This window comes from Manihot esculenta, chromosome 8 (genome assembly GCF_001659605.2).
Source record: "Manihot esculenta cultivar AM560-2 chromosome 8, M.esculenta_v8, whole genome shotgun sequence".
Taxonomy (NCBI): Eukaryota; Viridiplantae; Streptophyta; class Magnoliopsida; order Malpighiales; family Euphorbiaceae; genus Manihot; species Manihot esculenta.
In genome coordinates this window covers 32,863,115-32,878,457 of record NC_035168.2, presented here as the reverse complement: position 1 = coordinate 32,878,457, position 15,343 = coordinate 32,863,115, and positions in this window count along the sequence as shown.

Here is a 15,343-nt window from a genome sequence, read left to right as displayed (position 1 = left end):
GGCCGAACCTTGAGTCTTTCAAACAAGGCTTTCGGAGGCCTAAAGCGCTCCCAAAACCCCACCATGTTCGGCGGCCGAACTTGACTTTCGGCGGCCGAACCTGGCAAAGCCTCCTTTGGTCTTTTTCATTAAAACTCAATTCCTTTTCACTTAAAAGCATAAAATACATTAAAAACATTTCATAAAACATGGTTTTACCCTTCTAGAGGTTTCCGACATCCGAGATTCCACCGGACGGTAGGAATTCCGATACCGGAGTCTAGCCGGGTATTACATTCTTCCCCCCTTAAGAACATTCGTCCCCGAATGTTCACCAAACAACACATAACACGGCAAACATATAACATACATACTAAGCACGTCAACACATAGGGATCTAACCTTAAAAGAGCTGAGGGTACTGCTGGAGCATAGACTCCCGTGTCTCCCAAGTGCATTCTTCCAAGTTGTGGTGGTTCCACAGGACTTTCACCATCGGGATTTCCTTGTTTCTTAACTTCCTGATCTGCGTGTCTATGATCCGTACTGGCTGTTCGACATAGGTGAGATCCTCTTGGACCTCCACATCAGGCTCACTAAGAACCTTGCTCGGATCTGACACAAACTTCCTCAACATCGAAACATGGAAGACCGGATGGATTCTTGCCATTGAAGCAGGTAAATCTAGCTTGTACGACACATTCCCAATCTTTTGCAAGATTTCAAAGGGTCCGATGTATCGTGGGGCTAGTTTACCTTTCTTCCCGAAGCGAATCACTCCCTTCATTGGAGACACCTTAAGCAATACCAGATCCCCCTCCTGAAACTCTAACTGTCTTCTGCGGATGTCTGCATAACTCCTCTGTCTGCTTGCAGCAGTCTTGATTCTTTCTCTGATTATGGGTACCACCCTGCTGGTAATCTCTACTAGCTCAGGCCCTGCCAAGGCCTTCTCTCCAACTTCCTCCCAGCAAACAGGTGATCTGCATTTCCTCCCGTACAAAGCTTCATACGGAGCCATCCCGATGCTAGCATGATGGCTGTTATTGTAGGCAAACTCCACCAAAGGTAGATGCTGCCTCCAAGAACCGCCAAAGTCCAGCACACACATTCTGAGCATATCCTCGATAGTCTGGATGGTCCTTTCTGACTGTCCATCAGTCTGGGGGTGGAAGGCAGTACTGAAATTCAACCTAGTACCCATGGCACTCTGCAGACTCCGCCAAAACCTGGAGGTGAACTGGGGCCCTCTATCTGACACTATCGAAACGGGAACCCCATGCAGCCTGACGATCTCGTCCACATACACCTGCGCCAACTTGTCCACAGAATAGCCACTCCTGACAGGAATGAAGTGAGCAGATTTGGTGAGTCTGTCCACAATCACCCATATGGAGTCCACTCTGTTGGACGCCGCCGGTAACCCTACTACGAAGTCCATAGCTATATTTTCCCATTTCCATTCTGGAATAGGTAGCGGGTTAAGCATTCCAGCCGGCTTCTGATGTTCCAGCTTCACCCTCTGACACACTTCGCAGGCTGACACGAACTGTGCCACTTCTTTCTTCATTGCTGGCCACCAATAAACTTTCTTCAAATCTTGATACATCTTGGTGGCTCCGGGGTGAATGCTGTATCTTGCATTATGAGCCTCTCTCATAATGTCTCCTTTTAGCCCTATGTCGTCTGGTACACATAATCGACTCCCATAGCGGAGGATCCCTTTACTGTCGAATCTGAACTCACTATCATTGCCTGACTGAACAGTCCTGGCAATCTTCACTAACTCGGGGTCCTCATGCTGTTTCTGAGCAACTTGCTCAAGGAACACGGGTGTCACTTTCATCTGAGCCAACAAGGCACCTGTACCCGACAACTCTAACTGCAGCCCTTCTTCGATGAGCTTGTAGAACTCCTTTACTACTGGTCTTCGTTCTGCCGTGATGTGGGATAGACTGCCGAGTGATTTCCGGCTTAAGGCATCAGCTACTACATTAGCCTTACCCGGATGATACTGGATTTTGCAATCGTAGTCACTGAGCAGTTCTACCCATCTTCTCTGTCTCAAATTCAAATCTCTTTGACTCAGGATGTGCTGCAGGCTCTTATGATCTGTAAAGATCTCACATTTTACCCCATAGAGGTAGTGCCTCCACATCTTGAGTGCAAAGATTACCGCTGCCATCTCAAGGTCATGTGTGGGGTAATTCAACTCATGCTTCTTCAGCTGCCTAGAAGCATAAGCAATCACCCTCTCATTCTGCATCAGTACACAACCCAGTCCCACACGGGATGCATCACAAAAGACTGTAAAGTCCTCATCACCAGATGGCAGAGCTAAAACTGGTGCTGAAGTCAACCTCTTCTTAAGTTCTTCAAAACTCTCTTCGCACTGGTCGGTCCACAGAAATTTCTGATTCTTCCTGGTTAACCTGGTCAGAGGAGCTGCTATCTTTGAGAAGTCCTGAACGAACCTCCTGTAGTAACCAGCCAAACCCAAGAAACTTCTAATCTCTGTCACTGAAGTGGGTCTAGGCCAGTTAGCCACAGTTTCTGTCTTCTTGGGGTCCACCTCAATACCATTCTCTGACACTACATGCCCCAAGAACGAAATGCTCCTCAGCCAGAACTCACATTTAGAGAACTTGGCATACAAGCCATGCTCCCTCAAAGTCTGCAAGACCAACCGCAGATGATGGGCATGCTCTTCTGCATTCCTGGAATACACTAAGATATCATCTATGAAGACAATAACGAAGTGATCCAGGTATTGGCTAAATACTCTGTTCATGAGATCCATGAATGCTGCAGGGGCGTTTGTTAACCCGAACGGCATCACAAGGAACTCGTAGTGCCCATATCTGGTTCTGAAAGCTGTCTTTGGCACGTCTTCATCTCTGATCCTCAGCTGATGATACCCAGATCTCAGATCTATTTTGGAGAAACAACCTGCTCCTGATAGCTGGTCGAATAGATCATCGATCCTAGGCAACGGGTACTTGTTCTTGGTAGTGACCTTGTTCAACTGTCTGTAGTCGATACAAAGTCTAAGGGATCCATCCTTCTTTTTCACGAACAACACTGGAGCACCCCAAGGTGAGGTACTCGATCGGATGAAACCCTTGTCTACCAGCTCTTGCAACTGTTCTTTAAGCTCCTTCAGCTCTGCTGGCGCCATCCTGTAGGGAGGGATAGAGATCGGTCTGGTTCCTGGTATCAATTCTATCTCGAACTCTATCTCCCTCGGAGGCGGTAAACCTGGCAGTTCGTCTGGGAAGACATCTAAGAACTCTCTAACCACAGGCACTGAGGCGGGCTCTCTGACATCTCTGTCTAGCTCTCTCACATGAGCTAGATAACCCCGACAACCCCTCCTGAGTAGCCTACGAGCCTGTAGGGCTGATATCAAACCTCTAGGCGTACTCCCCCTGTCTCCTCTAAAGACAACCTCTGACCCATCCTGACATCTGAACTTAACTACCTTGTCTCTGCAATCCAAGGTAGCACCATAGGTAGATAGCCAATCCATCCCTAGAATGACGTCAAAATCTGTCAAGTCTAGAACCACAAGGTCGGCGGATAGGCATCTTCCCTCTATGAAAACTGGACTGTACTGGCAGACCGACTCTGCCACTGACGGGTCACACTTGGGTCCACTGACCCATAGGGGACACTCTAACCCAGAGACCATCAAACCCAACCTCTCGACCGCTCTCGGAGAAACAAAAGAATGGGATGCACCCGGGTCCATTAAGGCATAAGCATCTGAACAACCAATGATGATATTACCTGACACCACGGTGTTGGATGCGTTTGCCTCCTGTTGCGTCATAGTGAAGATCCGTGCTGGAGCTGACGGACCTTCCCCTCTGTAAGCTGATGAAGAAGAGGCTGACCCTCTCCCTCGGCCTCTGCCACTGGCCTGTGTCGCGGCTGAAGCTGCTGGCTGTGCCACACTACCCGAAGTAGTCTGCTGGGGCCGTGCCATAGGAACTGCTCTAGGACACTCCATGGACATGTGTCCCTCCTGCCCACACCTGTAGCAGGCCGTTGTCCCAAAACGGCATACCCCTCTGTGTAGCTTACCACACCGTGCACACACTGCATTATCAGCACCAGAGCTTGAGCCACTTCCTAGTCCCAGACCTGATTTGATCTTGCTCCAGAACTTATTCTTCTTTGGTTTCTTAGTGGTACTGCTCCACTTCTTACTAGCTGAACTCAAGGATGAAGGGTCTATCCTTCCCCCACCTGGGGTCTTAGAACCAGAAGGTTGTGCCACTGACTGCTTGACTTTTCCCTCTATTACGGCACTAGCCTCCATTCTCCTGGCCATGTCTATAATGGCATGGAAACTTTCTCTATCGGCTGACTGAATCAAAGAGGAATACCTGGAATTGAGCCTCATGGTATACCTCCTCGACTTCTTCGAATCTGTGTCCAGATGTTGCCCAGCAAACGGTAACAACTCTAAAAATCTATCGGTGTACTCATCGACACCCATCTCATCTGTCTGCTTCAGCTGTTCAAACTCAATCATCTTCAGCTCCCTTGAACTGTCAGGGAAAGCCCATCCTGCGAACTCATTCGCAAACTCCTCCCATGAAAGACTGTCCACCCTTGGTTTCACATAGCCCTTGAACCATTCACGGGCCTTTTTGCATTTCAGGGTGAAACCAGCCATCTGAATGGCTCTGCTGTCATCAGCACCTATCTCATCTGTAATTGTTTTGACCTTCTCCAGGTACACAAACGGATCATCACCTGAATCAAACTGGGGAGCACCCAACTTCATGTAGTCGGTCATCTTGGCCTTGCTCCCTCTAGATGAGGTAGGTTGAGGTCTTTGGGTTTCTGGAACTGTGGGTTCTGCTGGTGGTGGTGGTGCGACATCCCCTGGGATAGGGTTTGCTGCGCCTGGATGGAAGGATGGAGGTGGGTACATAGGGTACTGTGGATACTGTGGGTAGAAAGGTGGATATGGCATGTGAGAAGGGTAAGGATTAAAACTGGGGTAATCCGATGTACTTCCCATCGAATACCCGGGGTATGGTGAAAAAGGTGGGTACTGGGGTGGTGGAACAAACCCCGAGGCCTGAGTGCCTCCCTGTGACTCACCCATGCCCTCTTCTGGCATGTTTACACCAAGGTTACCGTCCCTCCTCTGCTCCACATCCATCTCTTCTTCCCCATCAACTGACATTCTTTCCTGAACTGTACCCCTTACTGATCTGCTTCTACCCAGATCCAGAGACCTTCTAGGGTCCCTCACTGTTCTGTCCCTGTTGGACCTGCTTGACATTGCCCTCGGCAATGCTGGAGGACGGGCGCTCGTGCCCTCATCCTCCGGTGGTACTCTAGTCAATCTAGCTGATCGACGAGTTCCTCGCATTCTGTTTACTGAAAAACAGCACAGATAACAAAACATTAGCATCAGATGGTTCATGTGGAAACACATGAACCCACATCATATACACATCATAATCATAGCATATCTCATGGCATACATACTTGCATTCTAGACAGGACTCTACATCCTATCCTAGTGGACATGATTTCCTATTGTGCTTGACCTTTCTATAACATCTATGAGCCCGACACTCTAGGTCCGACCATATGAACCTAGGGCTCTGATACCATTCTGTAACGACCCGGAAACCGGACCGCTACCGGCGCTAGGATTCAGGTCGGCTTAAGGCCGCCGGAACCCGTAGCAAGCCAAACATACATCCTGTGAACCTGTTCAATCCCATACATGAACCAAAACATACATAAAAATTAAAACTTTTCTTTCATTCAAACATTTCTTTACCCAGCCTAGCCTGTGCATGCATAATCATAACATAAACCCCTCATTGGAGTTCTCAACAAATACTCCAATGGGGTACATAACATATATCAGGCTTGGGTTACATAAACATCATAAAACATTTATCTCATGTATTTAAGGGATTACAACAGACTCTAGTCAAGCACACTATAAAACTTACATTACATTACATTACATACTTTTACATTATGAATAAACCATGTCCACAGCTATGCTATTACATAAACTTCTCTTACTCTTCTGACTTCTCTATCTACACGGTACCTGCAAGACTGGGGTTAGGGGAGAGGGGTGAGCTAAAAAGCCCAGTGAGCGAAAGTAAAAACATGATATTAATTCCTCCATTTTTAGGTATTTTATTCTTCATTTTATTATTAACATTTGCTTTAATTCCACACTTTTTAGGTATATTATTATTCATTTTATTATTAACGTTTGCTTTAATTCCACACTTTTTAGGTATATTATTATTCATTTTATTAATAACATTAAATAACATAACTTTTACTTTACATGCTTTCATGAAATGCAACACATCACATTTAATCACATAAAGGATGGTATTGTCACCATTAGTCCTCACATCTCCAAGTGCCAGGGGCGTAGAATGGGCCTCGCTGGTCTTTCTCTTACATAACATACATAACATAACATTCCAAGGTGCCAGGGGCGTAGAATGGGCCTCACTGGTCTTTCTCTTACATAGTGCCAGGGGCGTAGAATGGGCCTCACTGGTCTTCCATAACATATCATCATAACATAACATTAGAGGACTATGGATCACCCAATAACCATCCACATCAACATCAAATTATGCAATGCAACATATTCGTGAATTTCTAATGCAAACATCCTGAAACATCGCATGGCATTAATGATGCATGAGTATGCTATCAGATTCATTCATTTGTTCATTTATTCTTTACTTAAAAACTTAGGGAAATAATCCCACTCACCTGGTGACTGAAGCTTTAACGACGGACTCTGAAAGACTATCTCACAACCGGGGGTCTCGGGTCCTCGGGTCCGAACCTACACAGGTGGACTCAAATGAGGCACCAAACAACAAGAACATAACTCTAAACATACCCCCAAAAACCTCCTAAAAACACCTCAAAACATTCCTAGAAAACATGCAAGAAAAGGCTGGGAAGGGCACTTTCGGCGGCACCTTCGGCGGCCGAAAGTCCCTCCAGAGCCGAAAGTCAGGCAGGTTCGGCGGCACCTTCGGCGGCCGAAACTCCCAGACAGAGACGAAACTCATGCATGTTCGGCGGCACCTTCGGCGGCCGAAAGTCTCGGACAGAGCCGAAACTCAAACTTTCGGGGGCAAGCTTCGGCAGCCTAAAGCTGCCTCCCAAGCTGGTTCGGCGGCCGAAAGTACCTTCGGCTGCCGAACCTGGTTTCTGCCAAAGGGCAGAAACTTGGTTCTTCATGCCCAAAACAACCCCCTACACAACCAATCATGCATAAACCTATTCTACAACAAGCATACTCAAGCATACAAGCTCCTAGGGGCCTCCAACAAGCTTAAACCCCAACTACAACACACAAGCAAGCCACATTGCACATAAACACACATTAAACCATGGATTTTTCATAAAAACTCATCAAGCCTACTCATGCATTTCTACCCCAAAAACTTGCATAAAACTTACTTAAAACACATATAGAACTAGAGATCGGCTCTTACCTCTTGAAGATCGAGAGAGAAACGATCCTAGCTCGAAGATGGGGAGATTCGAGTTCTTGAACCTCAAAGCTCCAAAACTTGCTTAAACTTTAAAACTCTTCAAAAACAAGATGTAACTTGTTAAGATCTAAAGGATTTGAGGGAAAACACTTAAAATGACCATAGGAGGGCTAAAGCTTACCGTCGGCCGAAATGGGAGAGAAAACCTCGCCTGTTTCGGTCATGGGGTCTCTTATAGGGCTGGTTCTGTCACCTTTCGGCGGCCTAACGTGCCCCCACATCTCATGCATGTTCGGCGGCCGAACATGAGGTTCGGCGGCCGAACCTTGAGTCTTTCAAACAAGGCTTTCGGAGGCCTAAAGCGCTCCCAAAACCCCACCATGTTCGGCGGCCGAACTTGACTTTCGGCGGCCGAACCTGGCAAAGCCTCCTTTGGTCTTTTTCATTAAAACTCAATTCCTTTTCACTTAAAAGCATAAAATACATTAAAAACATTTCATAAAACATGGTTTTACCCTTCTAGAGGTTTCCGACATCCGAGATTCCACCGGACGGTAGGAATTCCGATACCGGAGTCTAGCCGGGTATTACACTCTTACTCGCGTCCTCGCCTTTCTCGAGATGGGTACAGCAGGAGACCATCCCCAAAAAGTTCATGATGCCACCTATGGCAGCATACGACGGAGCTGGAAATCCAAAGGAGCACGTCCTTGACAGTGCGGTTGTCGAAGCCGGTAAAAAATAACCTTCTTGGTTATCAACAATTTACAACTGTAGATAGTGGTGAAGGATCGAATCCACAGAGAATTGATTACCTATTTATTTTTCTCAATCAAGACCAAGAGAACTAATTGAAAACACAATTGAAAGCAAGTAATCAAAGAGAAATAGAAACAAGTGCAATAAAAGTAAAAGGGGGGTTTTGAGATTTGATTTAACTAACAACTATTGAAAGTAATTAAAACAGCAAGTAATCAATATAAAACAAGAAATCAATATGAGAAAAGTCTAGTTGAAGATATGGATCCACTTTGGTTGTTTGGGTTGATCATTGAAACATGGTTATCTTGATTGATTCAATAGGTTAGTTATGGGGGTGGAAGACGCTTCTCACCACCATGTCTTTCCTTATGAACAAACTGATTAGGGAACGTCCTCTAATCAATTACTAATTAACAAATTGCCAAGGAACGTCCTTGGGCCAAAGGCATCAAAACAATTGCCAATTGCATGAAGAACAAGAAAGATCCAAACCCTAGCTACTCAAACGCATGAGATGTTGCTAGATCATACAATTTCTTGGGTCTTTACACCAAGTGTTCTATGGACAAAATATTTCCAACAATTACGGACTAACAAATATCCTAATCCAACAATCAATTAACTTTGCAATCAAGAATCAAGTGGCCAATTTGATCAAAACAACAAAGCAATCTTAGAATCAAAGTACAATTGCATGAATATTGAATAAAATCAAAGACAATACTTTATGTTCAGATCTCACAACCTTTTAAACAACCTTAGTTTCAACCAAACTTCAACTAGAAAGAAGGTTTCAGCCACTCATGGCTGAACCAAAACAAAAAATTAAAGAAAAGAAGAAAGAACAACCGAAATTGAAGGGAGAAGCCCCTTGGAGAGCCTTGGGCGAATTCTTGGAGAAGTGGTGGAACCAAATCTGCCTTCCTAGTCTTCTTGAAGCCTTTAAATAGATCTTGAGAGGCTCCTTAGGGTTTGGTGGCAGTCCATGACTCTTTTAGAGGTTGTCCAAAGTGCCCTTGGTCCCATATGTGCCTTCTTTGTGCATGGGTGAAGGCAAAAACGAGATGCATGTGATGGGGGGCAAGTGGGGGCTCTTTGGTCTTTTTAATTGCTGCCCAAGGTCTTCAAGATGTTGCCTAAAGAGTTAAGAGGCTGCCCATGCACTAATAAGGAAGGTGGAGCCTCCTTTTGAATTTTGAATATGCATGATACTAAGTGGGAAACATGTGATCTTTGGATTTGGCTTCCTTAATAAGCTTGATCTTGAAATCCAATATTTGAATGTGAATCTTGAAGATTTGGATCTCAAAATACTTCCCTTGTTTGGCTCCTCAAATATGGCAACTTGAGATATGGCTTCTTGAATAAGGAAAGTGTGCATTGGGAGGCATTTTCGGCTGCCTAAAATGAGTTTCGGAGGCTGGACTTTCGGCTCTGGACGCAAGGTTCGGCGGCCGAAGATGCCGTCGAAGGTGGTCGACTTTCGTCTCTGAAGTCCTCTTTCGGCCGCCGAAGGGGACTGGTTTTTGGCTTCCGAAAGTGCTTCCGAAGGTTGCTGAATTTGGGTACTTTTTGGCATTTTTAAGAGCATTTTCTCCAATTTGTTTCTTCACACCTAATATTTGCAAAACATGATTAAAACCACAAAATTAGGTAGAATAGGTGCAAATAAACATCAATAAGATCATGAAAATATGGACTAAAATATGCTCTATCAGTTCTTAACTACAAAACCTTCATGGAGCTGCAGACCTTATCGGATGCCTTGATGTGCAAGGTATTCCCCACGACGCTCACGGGGCCGGCACGGGCGTAGTTCAACAGCCTAGAAGCTAGAAGTATCAGGAGTTTTGGAGATTTGGCCAACGTCTTCATTAGCCGGTTCATAGCCGCAGTGCCAGCTGACAGGAAAACCAGTTACTTGGAAATAGTCAAGCAGAGGAGGAACGAATCATTGAGGGAGTACGTAGCCCATTTCAATATGGAGGCCCTGCAGATCCCCGAGCTGGATGAAGGCAGAGCAGTGGAAGCCATACAGAAAGGGACAACCTCCCCCGAGTTCTTCGGCTCGTTGAGTAGGAAGCCCCCTACCTCGCTGGCAGAACTGATGAAGAGAGCAGAGAAGTACATAAGGCAGGATGATGCCTTAATGATAAGCAGATTCGCCAAAGAGGCAGTAGACAGGGGAAAAGTTCCAGAGGAAAGGAGGCGGGAAAGGCACGAAAAGAGGCAAAACAAAAGGCCTGAGACATACAGACAACCCTGGGACTAAAGGGACCAAAGACCATTTCCCCTTCGAGTTCCAGACCAAAGACCATTTCCTCCACAAGTTCCAGAGATCCTGACCCCTCTCAATGCCTCCCGAGCCGAAGTGCTCACGGCAGTCCAAAACAAAGAATTTCTCCAATGGCCGAAGCCCATGAGGGCTGAAGCGAGCCAGAGAGATCCTAACAAATACTGTCAGTACCATCGTACACACGGCTATGACACCAACAATTGTTACCTGCTGATCAGCGAAATCGAAAGGCTGATAAAAAGAGGACATCTCAGGAACTTTGTGAAAAAATCGGAAGGAGAGAGGCCTCAGCAGAATCCTGCAATAGAGGGACCCCAGAGGATAGGAGCAGGGCCAGTGAATGATGGCTCCAGTGGAACCATCAATATGATTGTCGGAGGAACTGGAGGTCGGATGAGCAGGAGAGGAAGAAAAAGGGGCCGAGACGGGGAAGGTAGCAGTGCTGAAGTCATGCAAGTAGCAGAACACTCCCCATCGGTCATCTCTTTCTCCCCAGAAGATGCCCCCATGGCATTCAAATGCCTCACGATGACGCCCTTGTCATTGAAGCCGTCATTCATAACTACCGGGTCAGGAAGGTCCTGGTCGACGACGGAAGCAAGGTGAACTTATTGCCGTACAAGGTCTTCCAACAAATGAGAATCCCTGAAGAGCAGTTGGTTCGGGATCAGGCCCCGGTGAAGGGGATCGGAGGAGTCCCAGTACCTGTGGAAGGAAATGTGAAATTGGCTCTAACCCTCGGAGAAGCACCTTTGGCTCGAACTCACTACGTAGTGTTCCTGGTAGTAAAGCTTCCCCTGAACTTCAACGCCATACTGGGAAGGCCGGTTCTATACGATTTTGAGGTAGTGACCAGTATCAGATACATGGCCATGAAGTTTTCAACTGAAGCAGGAGTGGGAGTAGTCAGAAGGAGCCAGGAAGAGGCGAGAGCAGTATACCTGACCACAGTGTTGGAGTCGAGCTCAGCAAGGGAGAATTTTGACTCGGAAGTCCTGGAAGTCCGAGATGAGAAGAAAGAAGCCAGAACGAAACCAGTAGGAGAACTGGAAACCTTCCCCCTATCAGAAGCAGAAGCAGACAAGATTTTCAGTCTGAACGCTGGCTTGACTGAAGAGCAGAAAACTGAAGCAATGGCCCTGATCCAAGGTCACGTATCAAGCTTCGCCTGGAAGCCATCTGAAATGCCTGGGATAGACCCTAAGGTGATGACTCACAAGTTGAACGTCCTCCCTGAAGCCAAGCCAATAAAACAGAAGAAGAGAGTGGAGGGAAGAGAGAAACAACAGGCCACTAGGGAGGAGGTGCGAAAGCTGGAGGAGGCAGGGTTTATTAGGGAAGTAATGTACCCGCAATGGCTAGCGAATCCTGTACTAGTGAAAAAAGCCAATGGCAAGTATAGGATGTGTATAGATTTTATTGACCTGAACTAGGCATGCCCTAAAGATTGTTAACCCCTCCCTGATGTTAATAAAATGGTCGACTCTAAGGCCGATTTTGATTACATGTCGTCTCTGGATGCAATGTCTAGTTACCACCAAATCCCGATGGACAGGTCGGATGAGGAGAAGACCTCGTTCATGATAAAAGATGGGACCTACTGTTACAAGGCCATGCCTTTTGGGCTAAAGAATGCCGAGGCAACATACCAGAGACTAATGAATAAAATTTTCAAAGACCAGATTGGTAGAAATTTCGAAGTGTACGTGGACGATATGGTGGTAAAAAGCCCAACTTTTCAGCAACACTTGATAGACCTGATGTAACACCCCTTATTCTATCGAAGTGTAGACAGAGCAAGGAATGTCACAAACTATGCTTTTTAGATATATCAAGACTAAACAATTTCCTTTATCTATAAATACCATTTTTTTTTAGGTAATGCATGTAAATTTCATCAAGTGATTTAAAATAAATGTGAGATTTTTAAACCAAAATTTTCGGCAGAGTTTCCTCTCTTTCATTAGCACTTTAACCTGTAATACATATGAAAATCACACTTATAATTACACTAACAACTGTCATTTGATATCTTACTATTCTTTGATTACATAACCTTTACAACTCACTCTATTAAATATGTACACGCCAAAATATAACTGTACTATGACTCAGAGACTCAAAACTACCAGCTATGATTATGGCCTTGATATCTGATGTAGACCTCTGATGAACTCTGCGTATCTACTTTATCTACAACCTGCGTGAGGTAAAAACCAACACGCTGAGCTAATGCTCAGTGGGTGATAGAAAACAAATAATAAAATAAAGCAAACAAGTTCACTTATATAGATAATCAAGTAAACAATTTCAAGCTCATCAAAAGTTGTTAACATTCACTGATAATTTCACAAAAACAAGTATCAATTTTAATTAGGTCCTTAGCCCTTATAAACACATAGTAGGGTCGACTAGGTAGATAAGGAATTATAACGGTAGGCACAGGGTGCCAAACGGTAGGCACAGGGTGCCAAACGGTAGGCACAGGGTGCCAAACAGTGGGCTCAGAGGCCAAAACTGTGATAGCAGGGCTTTGTGGCCGTGCTTATGAGGTTCCTGATATGTAACCTCAAATATAGATAATGTATCGGTAGCAGTACTGCGAACTCTGTATGTTTATATGGCATGCCATACCCTTAAGCTAACCTCGACTCCTATTACGTTTACCAGGGCCAAGTATCATTAATTCAATATAAATGCATATCATTTGAAGCTATTTGAATTCATTTTCAAAATACATATATCATATGTCAAGTCAACAAGATGAGAAATTCATGGCAAAATGTGCAAAACTTTGTCAACATAGCATTCCAATTTAAGAAAACTGCATTCTGCCTTCCAATTTGAGAAAACTGTATTCTGCCTTATATTGCATAAACTTTTCAAGTAGCTTAGAGTTACAATCTGACTTCCATTTCTCATAAAAAATGTACATTTATGTCTTATCTTTCTAAAAAGGTATAGTTCATGCAAATCTGATCACCCTAACTCAAGTTATAAATTTTTCTTTATAAGCTGCTCAACAAGGTCTTAATCAGTCCAGTATTGGTACTTGTTTTTTTAGTGTTACAAAACATATCAAATTCATGCATTTTCATACAAATTCAAGTTCAAGTATCTTCTACAAAGTTTTAGGTATACTTCTTAAGGTTCATTTTCCACTGGTCTTAATAAATTTCACTGAGTACGTAATTAGTTATGGTATAATCAATACATACTATTCCGGATGCACTAACTCTGTGTCCAGTTTAGGTTCACTTGCAATTTTCATCATTTTACCTACAGATTCAGAATTTGGTCAATTCATAAAAGTTTTAGCTCTTTGTCTCAGCTTTCATTTGGTATATCTTAGGCCTAATTTTAATAAACACATAATAAGTTATAAGGATGTTAACACAAGCTGCCCTGTTACAACCTATTCTGCCAGGTTTGCACTTTTAGTTCTCATGTTAAATTTCTTTACTCAAAGCCTTTCAAACATCATTTTAGCATTCATATAACATATTTATACAATCAAAGCAACATTTTCAGCAAGTAAAATCAACCTCTAATCTCACTTATTCATGGCAGAATCAAAGGAAAACAGAAAATCATTCAAACACCAAACCTTTCTTGAATTTCTCCTTTCTTTTCCTCTTCTATTCTCTAGCTATCTCCTTTCTCTTTGATGTTCCTTCACCTAGGTCAATTTATGTCTTAGGAAAGGATTGAATAAACTATAAATTAAAGCTTTATAATTCAAATTCATGCATGAAGAAATGAGTAGATGTTATTTCCTACACCTTTCTAAGCTTACCTTTGATTTTCAAGCTTGGTGTATATGGAACCCTAAACTTTTCTTCTCCAATTCCTTCAATATATGGCTGTTCCTTTAGCTCTTGGTCTTAGGATGAATTTTAATTAAGGTAAGAAGCTGATTGGGTGAGATTTGGCTTGGCTTTGGTGGAAGAAAAACAAAACAAAGCTTTGGTCTTCTATGGTGTGAGCTACGGCAATTGTGTGATGGAGAAGATGACAATCCCTTTTTCACTTTGCTTGGTCATTTCTTCTTTCCTTAGTTAGGTGACACATGGAGGTAAGCTGAATTTTTATGTTTTAACTTTCCATATTTATACTTTGACCTACTAAACTCTTTACCATGTTTCAATTTAGTTTTCAAACGTTCAATATTCATAGATTGACCTACTAAACTATACATTTAGCCTTTAGAAGTCCTTTTTACTTAGGTAAGCATGACGGATTTAAACAAGCACCTCAAGCAAGCACGTCGGGAAACCCTAAGCACCTCCCGAAAGTTACCCGTTCCTGACTCGCTAATCACACTGTCTACTTTATTTCTGGATATGTCCGTTTCTTTATTTGAGTTTTCTATGATTCAATTATTAGCAGCTTAGAGTTAAGCTAGCACCTCCCCTAATGCCACTTACTCTAGTAGTAAAATAGCCTAACCCTACCTTGTGATGGCACTACTCTAGCTATGGATTTGAGGATGTTACAACTCTTCCCCTCTTAAGAAATTTCGTCCTCGAAATTTTACCTGCTTTGAATAGCTGTGGATATTGTTGCTTCATCACTTCTTCACTCTCCCATGTAGCTTCTTCTGCCTTGTGATTTCTCTACAACACTTTCACTAAGGGAATCTTCTTATTTCTTAACTCTTTCATTTCCCTTGCTAAAATTTTCACTGGTTCCTCTTCATAAGTTAAATCAGGTTGTACATCAATGGTTTCTACTAAAATGACATGTGACGGATCAGATCTGTATCTTCTTAACATGGATACAT